Here is a 17,033-nt window from a genome sequence, read left to right as displayed (position 1 = left end):
AATGCTTAGGTGCAGTGCCTGAGATGTAAAAAATCCCGCAATACTAGTGTGATTGCGCAATTAGTTCCTTGATTATATCAATATATACATATACATATAAATTCATGTGCTGATAAGACATTCGAGAGTTAAGTAATTCTTTTTAATATCAAGGTTTGCACATCTGCCATTAAAATTAGGTGGGTTAAAATCACTTGCTAAGGAAATTAGTGTTTGCAACACTTTGGTCAGGTGTTACCTCCACAGTTTTTGCCATATTGTGCATCATACCCTTTCTATTTTGATTTATTTATTATTCTTTATTAAATGGAAAAAAATTTTCTTTAAATATATATTTAAATACATACATACAAATAAATACTTATATATAATGTCTTTTAATATGTCTTTCTACATATTGCATAGATTACATAAATATTGTATATATACTATATCATCGCTTAAATGGAGAAACATGTTTTTTTGATACAGGTTGAAATAAAGGTGTGACTATTTTTTAAAAAGTTTGACACCTGAGTTTGTTTCATACCCAACAATTTGGGAAACCTGAATGAGTTTGTGCTTCAGGCAGGACTCCCTTTTCCCTGCCTCAGATCCTCGCCAAGCTGGCGTTTATTTATTTATTTGTTTGTTTGTTTGTATTTTTCTGAAGCTGGAAACAGGGAGGCAGTCAGACAGACTCCCGCATTCGCCCGACTGGGATCCACCCGGCATGCCCACCAGGGGGCGATGCTCTGCCCATCGGGGGCATTGCTCTGTTGCGACCAGAGCCACTCTAGCGCCTGGGGCAGAGGCCATGGAGCCATCCCCGGTGCCCGGGCCATCTTTTCTCCAATGGAGCCTCAGCTGCAGGAGGGGAAGAGAGAGACAGAGAGGAAGGAGAGGGGGAGGGGTGGAGAAGCAGATGGGCGCTTCTCCTGTGTGCCCTGGCCGGGAATCGAACCCGGGACTTTCGCATGCCAGGCCGACACTCTACCTACCACTGAGCCAACCGGCCAGGGCTAAGCTGGGGTTTAAAGAACAGACTGACAGCTGTCAGAGGGGGATGGGCATTGGGGGCGTGGGTGAAAAAGGTGAAGGGATTAAGCAAAGAAAAAAAACATAGACACAGGTAACTGTGGGGGTCTGCAGGAGGGGACGGGGGTGGGGGTGATGGAGGAGGGGAGAGGAAGGATGGTTGGTGATGGAGGGAGACGTGACTCAGGGTGGCGAACACACAAGGCAATATACGGATGACATAGAATTGTGCACCTAAAACCTATAGAATTTTAATAACCAGTGTCAGCCCAATAAATTCAATAAAAAATGAAAAAAGAATACTTACCTGGCAGGGGAGATACCATGATCACGAAGGTGATTTTCCTGAGGTGAGGTTTATCCATTGCACTCCGGATGTGCTGACCCCTGCGATTTCCCCAAATGTGGGAAACTCGACTGCATAATTTGTGGTAGTGGGGGACTGCGTTCGCGCTCTCCCCTGGCAAAGAAAAAAAAAAAAGAAAAGAAAAGAAAAGAAAAAAGAGAGATCTCTTGAGTAGATTTCATAATCATTCTTAATTACAACTTGAATATAAACTCCATAAAGATGGGATCTTTGATCTTATTCACTGCTTCAGAAATATGAGTGGAACTAATTAATTAATTCAGTGATTTGCTCTTGGCTCAGGGGAGCAGTGGAAATGGTCAAAATATGTTTTACTGCTGTGGTTTACAGTTAGTGTGCATTCTGTGGATGAAATGGCAGAATTACGAACTTGGTGTTACTTCTAGGAAATTCATTACAAAATGAAGTATCACTTTGGGTGGTGATAGCTTGTTCCTCGGGATATTTGGTTTGACACCAGGTCATGTCCTGTGCACATTTTCCCTTTGCTTCTGGAAGTTTCCCTATAGATTATTTTTGAGTCATGAGGTTTTAAGCATCTGTGGAGGGTAGTGCTGATGCTATCAGAGTATAATTAGAAATTTGGAAATATGGAGTAAAATCCAGCTCGCGTATATTTGGTTTTAGTTAGAGCTGCAATTTATATAGGCTGCAATAACTCAATCCCAAATGCTAAATGTTGCCTATAATTAGAAAGGCCCACTTTTATAATTGATGGTTAAAATTATTCTAACTAGTGTTTAATGGGCTTACTTTCGGTGTCCTTATAATCAAGAATGTGTATGTCAGCAGCCTGTGTACTCCTTTCAAAGGAAGATTCACAAAAAATGTCCCTGAACAAAAATAAGGTCACTTTATAAAGCATGATTGTGTCATGTTCTACTTTGTTAAATGACATAGTTTGTAAGTTTTCAGAGTGCCATCTGCCTTCTATAATTAGAGCAGTATATTTTACTTCCAAACGTTTGACAAATTAAGGATCCCAAGGTCTCCAACATAACTTCTCACAGCATGTGCATAATGCTGGAATCTTCTGTATATATCAATTCAAGATGAGGGTAGGCCATTAGCAGGAAAAACAAGATTGAAAGAAGAAAAAAAAAAGAGAAGATGGCTTGTGATTAAAAAAAAATATGCGGGTTAAATTCATGGCTCAGCCATTCGCTAGCTTGGGGAATTCTCTGAACTCCTCTGGGCCTCTGTTTCTTGTCTGAAAAAATGAGATAATAGGGAAAGCAGGAGAGAGGACTGCAAGAGAGGAGCATTCAATTTAACAAATATTTTTTGGGGGGGTCTCTATCACATGTCAGTTCCTTCTTAAGTGTATGTGAGACGAGAAAAATGGGATGAGCCCTACCTGTAGGGAGTTTTTACTCTATTCTGCAGGGTAAGCCCTATAGAGATAATCATGTTGTAATATACAGAGAGAGGGAGAGTCAAAATAAGTGTGGGCAGGTGACCAAAGGATAATCATTCCTTCGTTTTTTTCATTCATTCAACATATATTGACTCAGTACTTCTTTTGTGCCAAAGACTTTAAAGACAATGGATCTTCGCCATCACACAAAACAAAAATGTCCCTATTTTCATGGACGTGTGCCATTTCATGCCTGCCACAAGTAGTATGAGGACCATGAGGAGGAACGAAGTGGAGACCCATGGCTGTGGTAGGCGTGCTGGTTGGAGAAGGCTCCTGTAATAAGGCGATGCTTAAGCCAAGACCTGCAGGCAGGTGGAAAGGTGACCTACAACCCCTGTACTTGGAGACTAGCTAGAAATGAGAATGGAGCACAAATATTTTAGGGCCTTAGAGGTCACAGTAAGGATTTCAGATTTTCCTCTGTATGTATCGGGAACAACGAGGCGACTCTTCAGGCAAAGAATGAGGTATGCTGGCTTATGTGCAATATTTTAAAAAGATCACTCTGGCTGCTACACGAGGCGGAGGTCTCAGCAGAGAAAGAAGGTGAGAAAGTTGGACAGACAGCAAGATCCCACGGTGCCCAGAGGAGAGGGGATTTTTTGCACCAGGCTGTAACTCAGTGGCTAAGGTGAGGCAGTAAGGAGCTAAGAGAACACTGAGCCACCCCTTGCCCAATGGAAACTGGAGCACAGAAGGAAGAGTGACTCCCTTCAGTGATGTGCAGAAAAGCATGTCTCAGAGGAGAGTAAGCCTCAGTGGATAACAAGGAATTGAGAGCACACTGCTGAGGGGAGTCCGACAGCCATGGACTGGTTTCCCCAGGAACACAAGGTTTTGGAAGTAGAAGGTGGAGGAAAAAGGACAGTATGCAGTGGAAAGGCATTTTCAGGAGAGCTGCCCAAAGGGGCTTCCGTTTTTCAATACTGACAATGCCTAGTTGGGAAGGCACAGTGAATGGATAGAAAGTGGGAGTCAAGTTCCGGTGAGGCCGCATCACATTTTCAGACTACGCGGAGGAAGCGAGCTGGCAAAGGCAACCTCTTGGCAAAAGCTAGTTATAAACAACTCATTTAACATTTTTTCTACTGTCTATAAATTCTTCAGTGTGACAATCCCCCTTCTTGTAATTTATTATCTCAAATAGGTAAGGACATGTGCAAATATTTATGTGCAAGCATAAAATGCAGCATGAATAATAATTTAATTTTAAGGGTCAAAGTGTCCAGTAGTATATACTGGCAGATGTCGTGTATCCTCACAATAGGATATTCTATATGCACTTACAAGGACGCTGCCCAAGAATAGTTAATAATATGCAAAGTATTCCTGATACATTAAGTGAAAAAAAACAAGTTAAAAACAGTAGCTATATATTAGCCCATTTATGTATGAGCGTCTTCCTTATGGGAGATTTCCTTATCTGCACCCTGTGGTTCAGGAGAAAGTTAAAGTTATTATAATATAGAAGTATTGATTTATAGATTACTTTAAATGAATAGAAGGTAGTACTTGCTTAAAGACCCCTCCCTGCTCAACACCAATATCCATTTCAGTAGTGTTCTAGTTGATAGAAAATGGATTTGGGGAGGTTATAAATGTCTAAAAATAATCAGAAGAGGGGCCCAATCTATTGATTAGTTATTGTAAACAATAAAAGAGAGTTCTACTATTCACCAACTTCAGTCCCAGAAGAAAGTTCTCCAAGCATTCTGTCTTTCATGATGTATGTAAGTGTTGATGACAGACACTAATGAAGGTTCCTCCTGGATCTGGCTTGTCTACAGGCTGCCCATTGTTTCAGAATGAGAGACACACAAAGGTGTAGAGACAGGTCTTTACTTAGGCGAGGGCACAGCAAGAAAGATATAAAGCCAGCGGCCGTGACACATCGTGGTGAGGGTTCAGTCTTGGAATAACCTGCTGTTCCCGTGAGCTGTAGGTAAGCCTGCTTCTTCTCTGGGGGTGATGTTACTTCATCCCCCCAAGTAGCTGGTTGTAAACAGAGTCCTGAGAAGTGACCTCAGTGAAGAGCAGTCAGGGCATTGCATTCTTGGCACAACCAGCAAAAATATGCAGGACTGCTCAGGGCCCATGAACACTGCCCATCACCACCCTCAACACACATGGCCTCCAGCGTACCCCGCTGGAAACAGAGCCATCGCTGGAAGAGCCACTTGCTCAGGATCGATAAAGGAATCTGTCCCAGATCTCCCCCCCCCCCCCAAAAAAAAAGAGCTGGGTGAGAAACCAGTGTACTGGCGTAAGAGTTTTGAATGCATTTGGCTGCAAGTAAGGGAATCTCCATTTTTCAGGCTCTTAAAGGAGAGTTTTATTCTCACATCAGAGTTCTTGTAGAAGGTAATTTGCTTGTAATGGCTCGTGGCTCAGCATTATCAGGGCTCCAGGTGGATATTCCTGCGTTTCTCTAAACTCCCCACTCAGTCACAGGGCGGCCTGACTCTCCAGATGGGGATGCTCTCGAAGCCCAATTTCCAAAGCAAGGGGGGGGGGATGGATGGTGCAGGACATTTCTTCTCCAATCCTTTTTTTTTGAGGGGGTGGGACTCACTTTCTCAGGGGCCTCCAGGGGATATTTTCATTTATATCTTATTGACCAAAGCTGTGTCACATGACTGCTCCTAGATTGGCATCTGCTTCTCTCTTTCCTGGAGGGCCTCTGCCAGATATTGAAATGAAATCGAGGTTCTGTAACTGAGGGACACAGGAGCTGTTGGCCTTTGGCACACTCCCCCCCCCCCCCCCCCCCCCCCCCCCCGCCCCCAGCTACTTCTGGCACTCTGCCAAGGGCGCTGGACAAGAAGGACGGGCTGGAATCCCCTAGCCATGAAGCAAGTAGTGGCTTGGTCAAGGCTTTCTCAGGGGCAACAAAGGGCCTGGTTTGACGACTGATGCAGAGCCTGCCAATTAATTTGGCAAAGAACTCCACTTCAGTGAACTTTAAATAAAGAGCACCAAAGAGGGCAAATGGGAATTATTTTATAATCTGACCTGAGCCCTGCGTGTTCCTGAGTCACAAGTCACGGAATAATAGAGAGAGGAGAAGGTCTTCTTGGCATATGCTGTCAACCGGCCCGGAGCCGGAGGGAGTGGAGAGAAGCTGTTCTTCTGCCTGGAACCTGTCACAAAAATGCCCAACAAGCAAACTGAATGCTCCGCTTCGCAGTGGGTAACACGGCCCCGCATCCAGCGCAGCCTGCTTGCACGCAGGTTTAGACAGCGTTCTTCTCCTCCTTTCAATAATATTCGCCGCGCTGACAGTAATTCGCAGGTTTTTAAGTTCTGCATATGTCCCCGTGGAAATAATCCTTTTTTCTTTTTTTCTTTCCCTCAGACCTTGTTCAAGAAACACCCAAGGTAAGCAAAAAAACAGATTTTTTAAAAAAATATCTTCACTGTTATGCATTAATCAGAAAATATCTTTGGAGATGTCTCCCGACTTTTGCACATAAAGTACTGCACCGCTTGGAGTGAGGATGGCAATCTGAGGACATTTATTGTTATGGGTAAGAGTCATAGTCATAGAATATTTTCCCCTGAGGATTATTTTATCATATTAGGTCTGTAATATATTTTTTAAAGGTTTGAAGAAACTTTTTATTTATTTATTTATTTATTTTGGTTGACAAACAGTATTTATCATACACAGATGCAAAGATTATAATTTATTAGTGGTCCCAGGTGTACCTGGAACTATGACTATGTTTCTATGTGGACAGCCATGTGTATTTGTATACAGGAAATCTTAAAGGCCCATCAGGGGTGGATCCTGAAGGCAGCTGATTCAAATATTGACCCAAATAATAATATAGTTTCAACCAGACGCTTATCATGGTAGATCTGGTATATTCTGGTGGTTCAAAGTATGGCTCTACAGTCAGACTTCGGGGTTCTGATTTTCACCATGTCATCGGACCTTTGTTCTCTGAGGCTCAGCTTCTTCATTTATTGACTGAGTTAATGACAAATACAGAGTAATATTAATAGCAATGATAATGACAATGATGGTGATGAGACTACAGCTAATAGTTGTTAAGTGAGAAGCACTGTTCCAAGCACCTTTCAGGGTTCACTCATTTACTATTATATTGATAATTACAGGGGTTTGTGAGGGTAAGATGCAACATTACATTTCTAACATGGTATTTCATATGTTGTAAATATTTTAAAGCATGTAGTGGCCAAGATAATATTAATTGGATGAATGAATGAATTGGGAAAGTGAGTCACAATGGAACAGACCAGCTATGTGTCTAGATTCCGCCAAGGAGCCCCAGGCTGTATTAGTTACTGAATTTCAGAGGCATTGCCAACATATTCTGGGCAAGGACTTTCAAAGTATATGCTGCCCTTCCAGAATTCACAAAACACATCAACAGTGGTTCCTTTGCCTTTTAAACTAAAGCCTGAAAGATTTCCACATGTTTGCATGTAGATCTGGGTATTTTCTAGGTAGAACCACAAGAGTTTAATATTTGCACAACAGGCTTCTTTCAGAACGTTTGCAGCGGACAGTTCTTCCACCTGCTGCAACTTCAGATTACTCATCACTTAGTTGGCATTGTTCCTCTTCCGGGCCTGGCCCCCAGCACCACAAAGCGGCAGCCAGGAACACCCAGCATTCGCCACATGAAAGGTTCCAATGGGCTCTCTGTGCCTCCTGGTTTCAGCAGCGTTGTTATGCCCTCCCCTGCGGACATCTTAATAACGACCAACATAGAAAACCGCCTTCCACCAGTCATTCATTCATTCAGTCGTCCATCTCCAAGAGCACTCCCGGAGATCTCTGAAGACAGGGAACCAGATCACAGACAGCCTTAAATGTTTGCAATCTTCTGCAGTTTCTCATGCCTTCTGAAGAAAAAGCTCGTTCCCCTGAGCCCAGGAGCCCTGGCACGATGCCCACCTCACCTGGCTCTGGCTTCATTTGGCATCACGCTCTGGATCTGTCTGCTTCAGCCACGCTCGTCTTACTGCCTGTCACTGAGCAAGCCCATCTCACCCAGCTTCACTCTGCCCAGCGTGCCTTTCTCCACCTGTTGTGACGGGCTCAGCTCAAGTGCAGCCAGCCCGTAGAGCCTTCTCTTATCGACCCCTCTGAAAGTCGTTCCTGCGTCCCCAGTGCCCGGAACAGTGCCCCACATGTCATAGGTGCTAGTAATTGATTAAATGACATGAATACTGCATCTACTACGTGCACACCATTCTCTTTGAAAGAAAATAGTTAGGTGTGTAATTAAACCCAGGGAGAACTCATGAGATTTCAGTGATCTCTTAGAAGAAAGGCAGTAATGGTCACGCTTCATATATAGTATGGTGCATTCCAATTTAAATGGCAGGGAAATAGTGTTTGAAGTTAATTTAAATTTTTTTTCCTTTGAAAAAAATATTAAGACTTTATTATTTTTTTTTTGGAATAGTTTAAAATTCACAGCAATATTAAAAGGGAAGGGACAGAGTCAATTTAATTTTAAAGGAAGGACAAAGGGTTAGGTCTGTGGCCCAGCTGGAGAGTCATACCTGCCTAAAAGAATGCAAATTCAATTTAAAAAATAAAAACAAAGATAGTAGCCTTTGCCCCTGATTCATTGGCTGGTTTTTTAATCTTTACTCTGCTAAATGCTTTCCTATGCATTTTCACTTAACATTCACAGGAGCCCTGTGAAGGAGTTACTATTTTTGACATCACTTATATATGTGGTCCTTGGGGTTCATAGAACTGAGTAAACTTTTCTCTGTAGAGGGCCAGATGGTAAATATTGGAGACTTGGTTGGCTATATGCTCTCTGTTGCAACTACAGTACTCAGCTGACCTCGTCTATCAAAAGCAGCCATAGCCATGATGCAAGCAAGTGGGTGTGGCTATGTTCCAATCAAATTTTGTTTACCAACACAAGCAGCAGGCTGGCTATAGTTTGCCAGCCTCTCTAATAGAGGGTAGGTAATTTGCCTGCATTTAAATAGCTGTAAAGTGGCAGCTAGGGTTTGAACTCAGGTTGTAGTGATTCCTGAATGCTAGATTTAATGCTTCCTTTCTGTACTGCCTCACCTTCCCGCTGACCCATCCAATAGGTTGGGGCCACCACAGCTTTTAATAACTATAATGAACATTTATTGACTGCTTACTACACACCAGGCAATGTGTAAAGGATCTATGTATACACGTATTCAATGGTTTAATCCTCACAGTGTTGAAGGAAGAAGCCACCACTCAATATCTGAAATAAAAGCTAAATTTTGCATTTACTAAGAAGGTTGAACTGTTTTTGGGTAAGCCTCCCTATGAACAAGCAGAGAGAGAGAGAGCTGACCTTTTTACCATTTGGAGAAGTGTGAAGTTCAAGGGTTGGTGGCCTTCCAGAAGCTGGGAGTTGGGGGAGGACTTGTCTTTAGTTTGGGGCTCTGGTTAGCTGCCTGAGGCTTCTGTGGATAACTTGTTTGAAGTGTGGTGCTTGGTGAGTTGTCATGTGTAGGTTGGGATGGATTTAAACCAATTCTGATGATTATTTATCCTGGGCATGGAATAGGGTCAAAGTGCCATCAGTATTTTTCTCTCTTGAATTTGTATTTTAAGAATTTTTAATGCTTACCACACACCTATAAGGGAAAAACTCTTATTACTCCCACCTGATGTTTAAGGAAACAGAAGCACATAAAGGTTAAGTGACTGGCCCTGGGTCTTAAGGCCGGTAAATGGTAGAGCAAGAATTGAGACCAAAAGTGGGAGGCATGCTCTGTGCTCTTAACAATGACCCTCTCATGCCTGGTCTGTGGTGGTGCAGCGGACAAAGTGTTGACCTAGAACCCTGAGATTGCTGATTCAAAACCCTGAGCTTGTGTGGTCAAGGCACATATAGGAGTTGATGCTTCTTGCTCCTCCCCCCTTCTCTCTTTCTCTCCCTCAAATGAATAAATAGTCTTTAAAAAATAAAACTAAAAAAAAATTACCTTCTCTGAGTCTCATGTCATGAGTTTGCTTTCAGTGAGAACCACAAGTTGATCACTTACAGGCATTCAAATCAATTCCTTGTTTGAATCTATACATTTTACTCATTTTAACTCATCAGTTGTTCTCATTTCTGTTCCCTCTTTTAGGTAACAAATGGCCACTTTTAAAAAGGACATTCACAAGGCCAAATTCCTTGAAGTGAAATGCAGTGTCATTTAAGGTAATTGTTCTTAATAGTTAGCTTCTCACCAAAAAGTCAGGCTTGCTTTTGCTGAAAGGTTAACAAGCAGAAATCTTGACTTCACAGTACATCAGGACAGATAAATGACCACATGAAAGATAATGCAAAATTATAGCCTACTCTAACCCTACTGGGTTTGTACTTGACTCTTAGACCAAACTTGCAAAAGGTTAACTGGAAAATTAAAGGAAAGAGAAGTTTATTTCTCTGCAAATTCATGTTCCACCTTATACAACTTACAGGACTCAACAATCATGGCCAACATTTACAGAACTAGGAGAATTATAACAAAAGAGTTATAATTGTCTCCAACTTGACCACAGACTGACTCAGAGGACAGAGGACAAGGACTTAGTCCTATTTTCTTTCTGTAACTTAGAAGCAAAATCCTGAGAAATGGGTTGAATCTATTCATATGTATTAGTATCCTTCAGCTGCTATAAAAAAGTACCACAAACTGGGTGTCTTAAAACAACAGAAATGTTTGTTTCATAGTTATGGAGACCAGTAGTCTGAAATCAAGGTGTTGGAAGACTATAGGGGAAAACACCTCCATGCCTCTTCTACTTCTGGTGTTTGCCAGCATGGTCTTTAACATTGTTTGGCTCTAGGTGCATCACTCCAATCTCTGCCTCTCTCATCACATAGCTTTACCCCCTGTATTTCTCTTTTTCCAAGCGTCTTCTCTCCTTATAAATCTACCAGTCAGATTGGATTAAGAGCTCACTTTTCTTACTTTGACTCATCTCACTAATTGCATCTACAATGACCTTTCCAAATAAGTTCACATTCTGAGGTGGCAGGGGTTAGGACTTCAACATGTATTTTTTTGGGGGAGGCACAATTCAACTCTAACACCAGGAATTCATGTTCTCCTTTGTTTTATGGTGATAAGATTGACTTCCTCCTAGGGATGCTGAGGGAAGATAATGAGATTCAGGGCCTTTGAGGGAAAAGTACTCTGTAATTATGAAACATATCACTACCAGACTAACCCAAAAGATGAGGACATATTCATGGGCAGCCTTTATAACGATGAGAATTCTTTTATTGTAGACTCAGTCAACTTCCTTTTTACTGGAGCCAAGCTCCCCATGGAGTATTTTTTTTTTTTTGGCCAAAATAATAAATAACTTCAAAATAAGTGGGATGTACACAAAAGGATGATAATTTCTGCCCTAGATGTGATTCTGCCGTGAGCTTCAGAAATTGTTTCCTTTATATAGAGACTGGACATTTCTTAAGAGAAACCCAGTTTCTCCCTAGAGATGCAAAGGAGTGTTTCTTCCATTTGTTCTGGAAGAAAAGGAAGTTTTCATCAGCACAGACGGTCCACATTTGGCTTTTTCACTGAACTTGTAGAAAAGAAGGTCAATTCAGAGAGTAATGTTGGAGAGGATGTGGGAAGTACTCCCAGGTCTCTCCGGAAGTTAAGTTCGCATGAAATGGAAACGCACACGATCCCATAACCTTGTTCTGGGTTTTGTTGCTCATTCGCTCATTTATTCAATAAATGCAGAGCCCAGTAGGCAGAGATGCCAGAGCTGCAAAGATATATAAGGTGTGGTTCCCTCCCCTCAGAGAACCCACAGGTGAGTGGAGAAAACATGTGAAGAAATAACCACAGTATGTTAAGTTCCGCTGCAGGGGTATTTGCAAAATGCTGTGGATACAACTGACGGCATTGAAAGGAATCAGGAAAGTTTCCTTGAGGCAGAAACAACAAAGGCAGGGGATGTGATGGAACACAGGTAGATAGATTCCTTATTGCTTTCTCTGTGAGTCTGAAGTGCAGACTGGAGGGTGTGTGGGAAGTAGGATACTGAGAGATAGGCTGGAAGCATGTCATGAATACTTTTTTTTTTGTATTTTTCTGAAGCTGGAAACGGGGAGAGACAGTCAGACAGACTCCCGCATGTGCCCGACCGGGATCCACCGGCACGCCCACCAGGGGGCGACGCTCTGCCCACCAGGGGCCGATGCTCTGCCCCTCCGGGGCCTCGCTCTGTCTCGACCAGAGCCACTCTAGCACCTGGGGCAGAGGCCAAGGAGCCATCCCCAGTGCCCGGGCCATCTTTGCTCCAATGGAGCCTCACTGCGGGAGGGGAAGAGAGAGACAGAGAGGAAGGAGAGGGGGAGGGGTGGAGAAGCAGATGGGTGCCTCTCCCGTGTGCCCTGGCCGGGAATCGAACCCGGGACTTCTGCACGCCAGGCCGACGCTCTACCACTGAGCCAACCAGCCAGGGCCATGAATACTTTATATGTCTTTAAACTCTATCATTCTAGAGTAATCATTTTTTTTTATTTCCTTATAACTATTTTTTTAATTAACCTCAACTTTTTATAGAAAACTTAAAGTATAAGAAAGTGTAAACACTAAAATTAAAATCACCTTTAATCTCAACATCTAGAGATAGCCTTTTGAGTTTTATGTATCCCCTGCCATCTTTTTTAGAATTAAATAAATTCAATATTGTGTATTTATTTAATTTTAGTTTATTACAATGTTGATATGTATAATTTTGTCTCTCTCTCTTTATTTTCCCACTTAACATTATCCTGTGAACTTTGTCCTGAAGGGATTTTTTTCTAGCTGGTGTAGTGATATGTCAACATTTTAAAAAGGCCTTGACCTCTAGTAGCAAGGAGAGGTTCTACAGGCTAGGATAATATCAAAGTAGCTTCTGCCCAAAACTTGAATTCCTATCATTCCTAGCTGTAGAATTCATTCAGTCTTAATGCATTTCAACTCATCATGTGATTCACAGAAATAAAATAAATGGCTTTTTTTTTTTTTGAAGTGGACTTATATGTGATAAATGAAAAAAGTGTTGATGAGGGAAAATGGCAGGTTTTAAGCAGTGCGTTTATTTTCTAAAAATAGGCATTTCTCTATATTTAAACTTACAGTCTGAGCATGCTGCCTATGTGATACTTTAATCCTAAGATTTCCATAAACTGCATCATTATAAGACACATAAAGGTGGTTGTCAGTACTACAGCCATCTTATATAATCTGTCTGGAGAACAAATCTTCGATCAAAATAACACCATAGTGCACGTCAGAATTTTTAAAATTTGTCCTTGAAATGTAAGATAATAATAATATCATTAGAATGGATCAAAATAGGTCCGACTGGCATGAAATCAACTAACCGACAGGAATGCAGCCTTGTACAGTGTCTCCCAGGTTTTGTCCATGACTAAGATGATTTAATGTTTCAGTGTGAAAAACCAGTAGTTTTTTACAATTTCAACAATATTTAATAACATCCACAAATTCCACTCAACCAGAGTTCACAAGCAGTTAAGATAAACACAATGATTTTTTTTGCCTTGTTTTAAATTAGAGGTTGTCAACTATATTTTTTAATTCACCATTCATCTATGATGATTTTTTATATCTTCAGGGATACAGAAAAATAGCTTAAGCACATAGAGGGAAAAAAAATCAAAGTACCTCTAAGGAAAGGAATAGTTCTAAGGAAACAAAAGTCATGCTAGCTCCATCCTCCCCTTCTGGGAGAGAGGAGTTTGGACAGCCCTGGCCATTAGGGAAAGATCATTTCCAGGAAGAGGGAAAATCGTGACTTACATACAGATATCAGAGTTAACATGATGACTTTATTTTCTCAGAGGAGAGGCCCGGGCTGATGGTAGAACTGGTCCAAAGGAAAAGGCAAAGCAGCACAAGTGCATTGGGAATTATGAAATGTTGAGATGAATTGGCAAGCAAAGACAAAAACTGCTTATTTTTTTTTTACCCCTGTAGGATAGGAATGACCACAGTTTGAACCTCTACCAGCTAAGACTGACTTTGCGTATCCATCAGTTATCTGTGATTCAGAGTTGCAATAGAGCTCCAAGCCAAAGCACAGGGCGAGGCTGCGACAGCGCAGGGGGGTGCAGTGGCCGTGTGGAGTCAGTCCTCCGCTGGATACGCGTCTGTGCCAGGGTGGCACTTCGCCTCTCTTTGCCCCGTTGTCTTCTCTTTCCCACTGTGCCATTCTTCTACAACTCTAAAACTCAGAATTAAGTAAAATGATGTCTGTGATTTTAGGAGGAAAGAAACTGACTTTAAAAGGCAAGAATTTAGGCCCCAACAATCACTATTATTATTCAGGGGCAACTGACAGACACTTTCCTGCTGTAACCCACACATTCCATTAACTAAGGAACTTCAGCTGTTTGATCCACTACTAATGATACATCCTGGGTTATGAGATTTCTTCTCTTTTTACACAATTGTTAGAGCCCTCTTTAAAAAAGAAAATGTATGTAAAACTGCGACAACAGAATTACGTATAGAGCAAATATTTACTTGGAATGAGAAAATAAATCATGAATAAACAGTAAATGATTTTTAAAAATCACAAATGATTTTAAAACTAATAAAAACTGCATATGTCATCAAAACCAGAAAACTAGTACAGTATTTATTTTTTTTTAATTTTTATTGAATTTATTTGGGTAACATTGGTTAATAAAAGTATACAGGTTTCAGGTGCACAATTCTACAATACATCATCTGTATATTGCATTGTGTGTTCACCACCCCAAGGCAAGATTCCCTCCATCACCCCCTCTACCCGCCTCCCCCTTTCCCTCCTGCAATCCCTATACTGCTGTCTGTGTCTATAAATGTCTTTTTCTTTTCTTAATATCTTTATCTTTTTCACCCAGGCCCCCAACCACATTCCCTCTGACAGCTGTCAGTCTGTTCTTCATATCTATGACTCTGTTTTTATTTTGTGAGTTTATTTTGTTCATTAGATTCCACATATAAGTAAAATCACATGGTACTTGTCTTTCTCTGGCTTATTTCACTTCATATAATAATCTCTAGGGCCATCCATGCTGTTGCAAAAGGAAAGAGTTCCTTTTTCATGGCTGAGTAGTATTCCACTCTGTAAATGTACCACAGCTTTTCATATCTCTATAGTACCGTTTTTCCTACGTTATTTTGTGGACACAGATTTTGATCATTCTTTCATGTGACAATGATTTCACAATATTATTTTCCAGAGGGAGAATTAAAAAATAATTCAATCTTCTACTGTGATTGATGGTGTCTGTCTTCAGAGCAGTTTTGCGTGTTGTTTGGTCTGGGCCCACATGATTTCATCAGGACAGCATGTGTCAGGTGAGGTGAGATGTGATTTAATAGTGCTGCTACTATTAAATTTTTATGTCTTGGACACTATGAGGTCAAGATTTCTGAAATTCTGTTTTTCTTAATTCTCATCAAAAGAGAAACAAAAATGTATGGCACATTTATTGTTACTTATGCTATATTATCAAATAGATTCTCAATGATTAAGATCTTTGGTGTTGGATTTTCCATAGACTGTCATCTGACTCTGCACATTTCAATCATTGTTTCCCCTCCCTGGGCCACATACCTGTGAGGTCCGGAGCGTAGCTCTACTGGGAGACCACTTCTGTCCCTGTATCTGGTGTCATGACACACGAGGAAAGTCAACCCTATATAGGCACTGAGAGTCTCTCAGGAAGCAATTCCTGCAACAAAATGGTTAGCAAAAACTTAACTGAAAACACATCAGAGACTATGAATCACATAAATACATCCCACTGAAACCAGAATCAGTGTACCCCAAAGTTATTTTTCTCTCAGACAGATTCAAGAAATGGCCACAACCACGTTCATACCCTTTGATACAAGGGAAGTATAGCAACGGGGAAGTTAGTGGGGAACGAGGCAGCATTTTAGCTCAATTGTGCTTGAACATCTCACTCTTACAAAATTTACAAAAATATAAAAAATATGTGTCTGTATGAACATATTGTTAGTAACCCTCCTCCATTTCTCAATATGGCCCCAGTGTCTTCTATATCATGTGGATTATAATAGACACTTAATACATCTCTGTTTAAGGATTAAATAAATGCTTGATGAGACAACATGAAAGAAAGAATATATTTATGTGGTTTTTGGGGTTGTCTTTTTTTGTATTTTTCTGAAGTTGGAAACGGGGAGGCAGTCAGACAGACTCCCCCATGCGCCCGACCGGGATTCACCTGGCATGCCCACCAGGGGGCAATGCTCTGTCCATCCGGGGCGTTGCTCTGTTGCAACCAGAGCCATTCTAGCACCTGAGGCAGAGGCCATAGAGCCATCCTCAGCGCCCGGGCCAACTTTGCTCCAGTGGAGCCCTGGCTGCTGGAGGGGAAGAGAGAGACAGAGAGGAAGGAGAGGTTGCAGGGTGGAGAAGCAGATGGGCACTTCTCCTATATGCCCTGGCTGGGAATCAAACCCGGGACTCCTGCACACCAGGCCGATGCTCTACCACTGAGCAAACTGGCCAGGGCCCCAGTTTTTTTTTTAATGTGCCCTCATGGAATGATTGTATGAAGAAAGAATACTATTCAGAAGGTTTTCCAAAAATTAGTATTTCAAGTTATTAAATTTATAGTTATAAAAATACTAACTTTTTCTGAGGCTTTAAGTATAGCTCAAAAATCTATTATTCTACTTTTTAATGCAGTAGATATTAGCAATCACTTTTAAGGCACCTTTGACAAAAAAGCTTCCTTTAAAATCTTAAACACTTCAAATTTTAAATACTCTTTATAAATTTAATGTATCTACTTTATGTAATATATTTATTTAAGAGATTCAATTAATAGACACAACTTTCCCAAGTATTCATCAAACCTGTTTCATTTACTAATGTTTAAACTTAAAATTTTTTTTTTAATTTTTAATTTTTCTGAAGTTGGAAACAGGGAGGCAGTCAGACAGACTCCCTCATGCACCCGACCGGGATCCACCCGGCACGCCCACCAGGGAGCGATGCTCTGCCCATCTGGGGCGTCGCTCTGTTGCAACCAGAGCCATTCTAGTGCCTGAGGCAGAGGCCACGGAGCCATCCTTAGCGCCCGGCCAACTTTGCTCCAATGGAGCATTGGCTGCGGGAGGGAAAGAGAGAGACAGAGAGGAAGGAGAGGGGGAGGGGTAGAGAAGCAGATGGGCACTTCTCCTGTGTGCCCTGGCTGG

At 41.5% G+C, this 17,033-nt stretch overlaps 1 non-coding gene across 1 annotated transcript; it reads left to right on the top strand.

Moving 5' to 3' along the window:
* The first annotated feature begins 1,316 nt into the window (after positions 1–1,316).
* On the top strand, positions 1,317–1,480 carry LOC136309629 (U1 spliceosomal RNA). Its single transcript, XR_010726322.1, has one exon. It is a non-coding gene; the product is annotated as a U1 spliceosomal RNA (small nuclear RNA).
* Positions 1,481–17,033: the final 15,553 nt, after the last annotated feature.

Source organism: Saccopteryx bilineata, chromosome 6 (genome assembly GCF_036850765.1).
Source record: "Saccopteryx bilineata isolate mSacBil1 chromosome 6, mSacBil1_pri_phased_curated, whole genome shotgun sequence".
In the NCBI taxonomy this organism is placed as follows: Eukaryota; Metazoa; Chordata; class Mammalia; order Chiroptera; family Emballonuridae; genus Saccopteryx; species Saccopteryx bilineata.
Note: the sequence above shows the minus strand (reverse complement) of the source record. Positions and strands in the feature narration are given on the sequence as shown.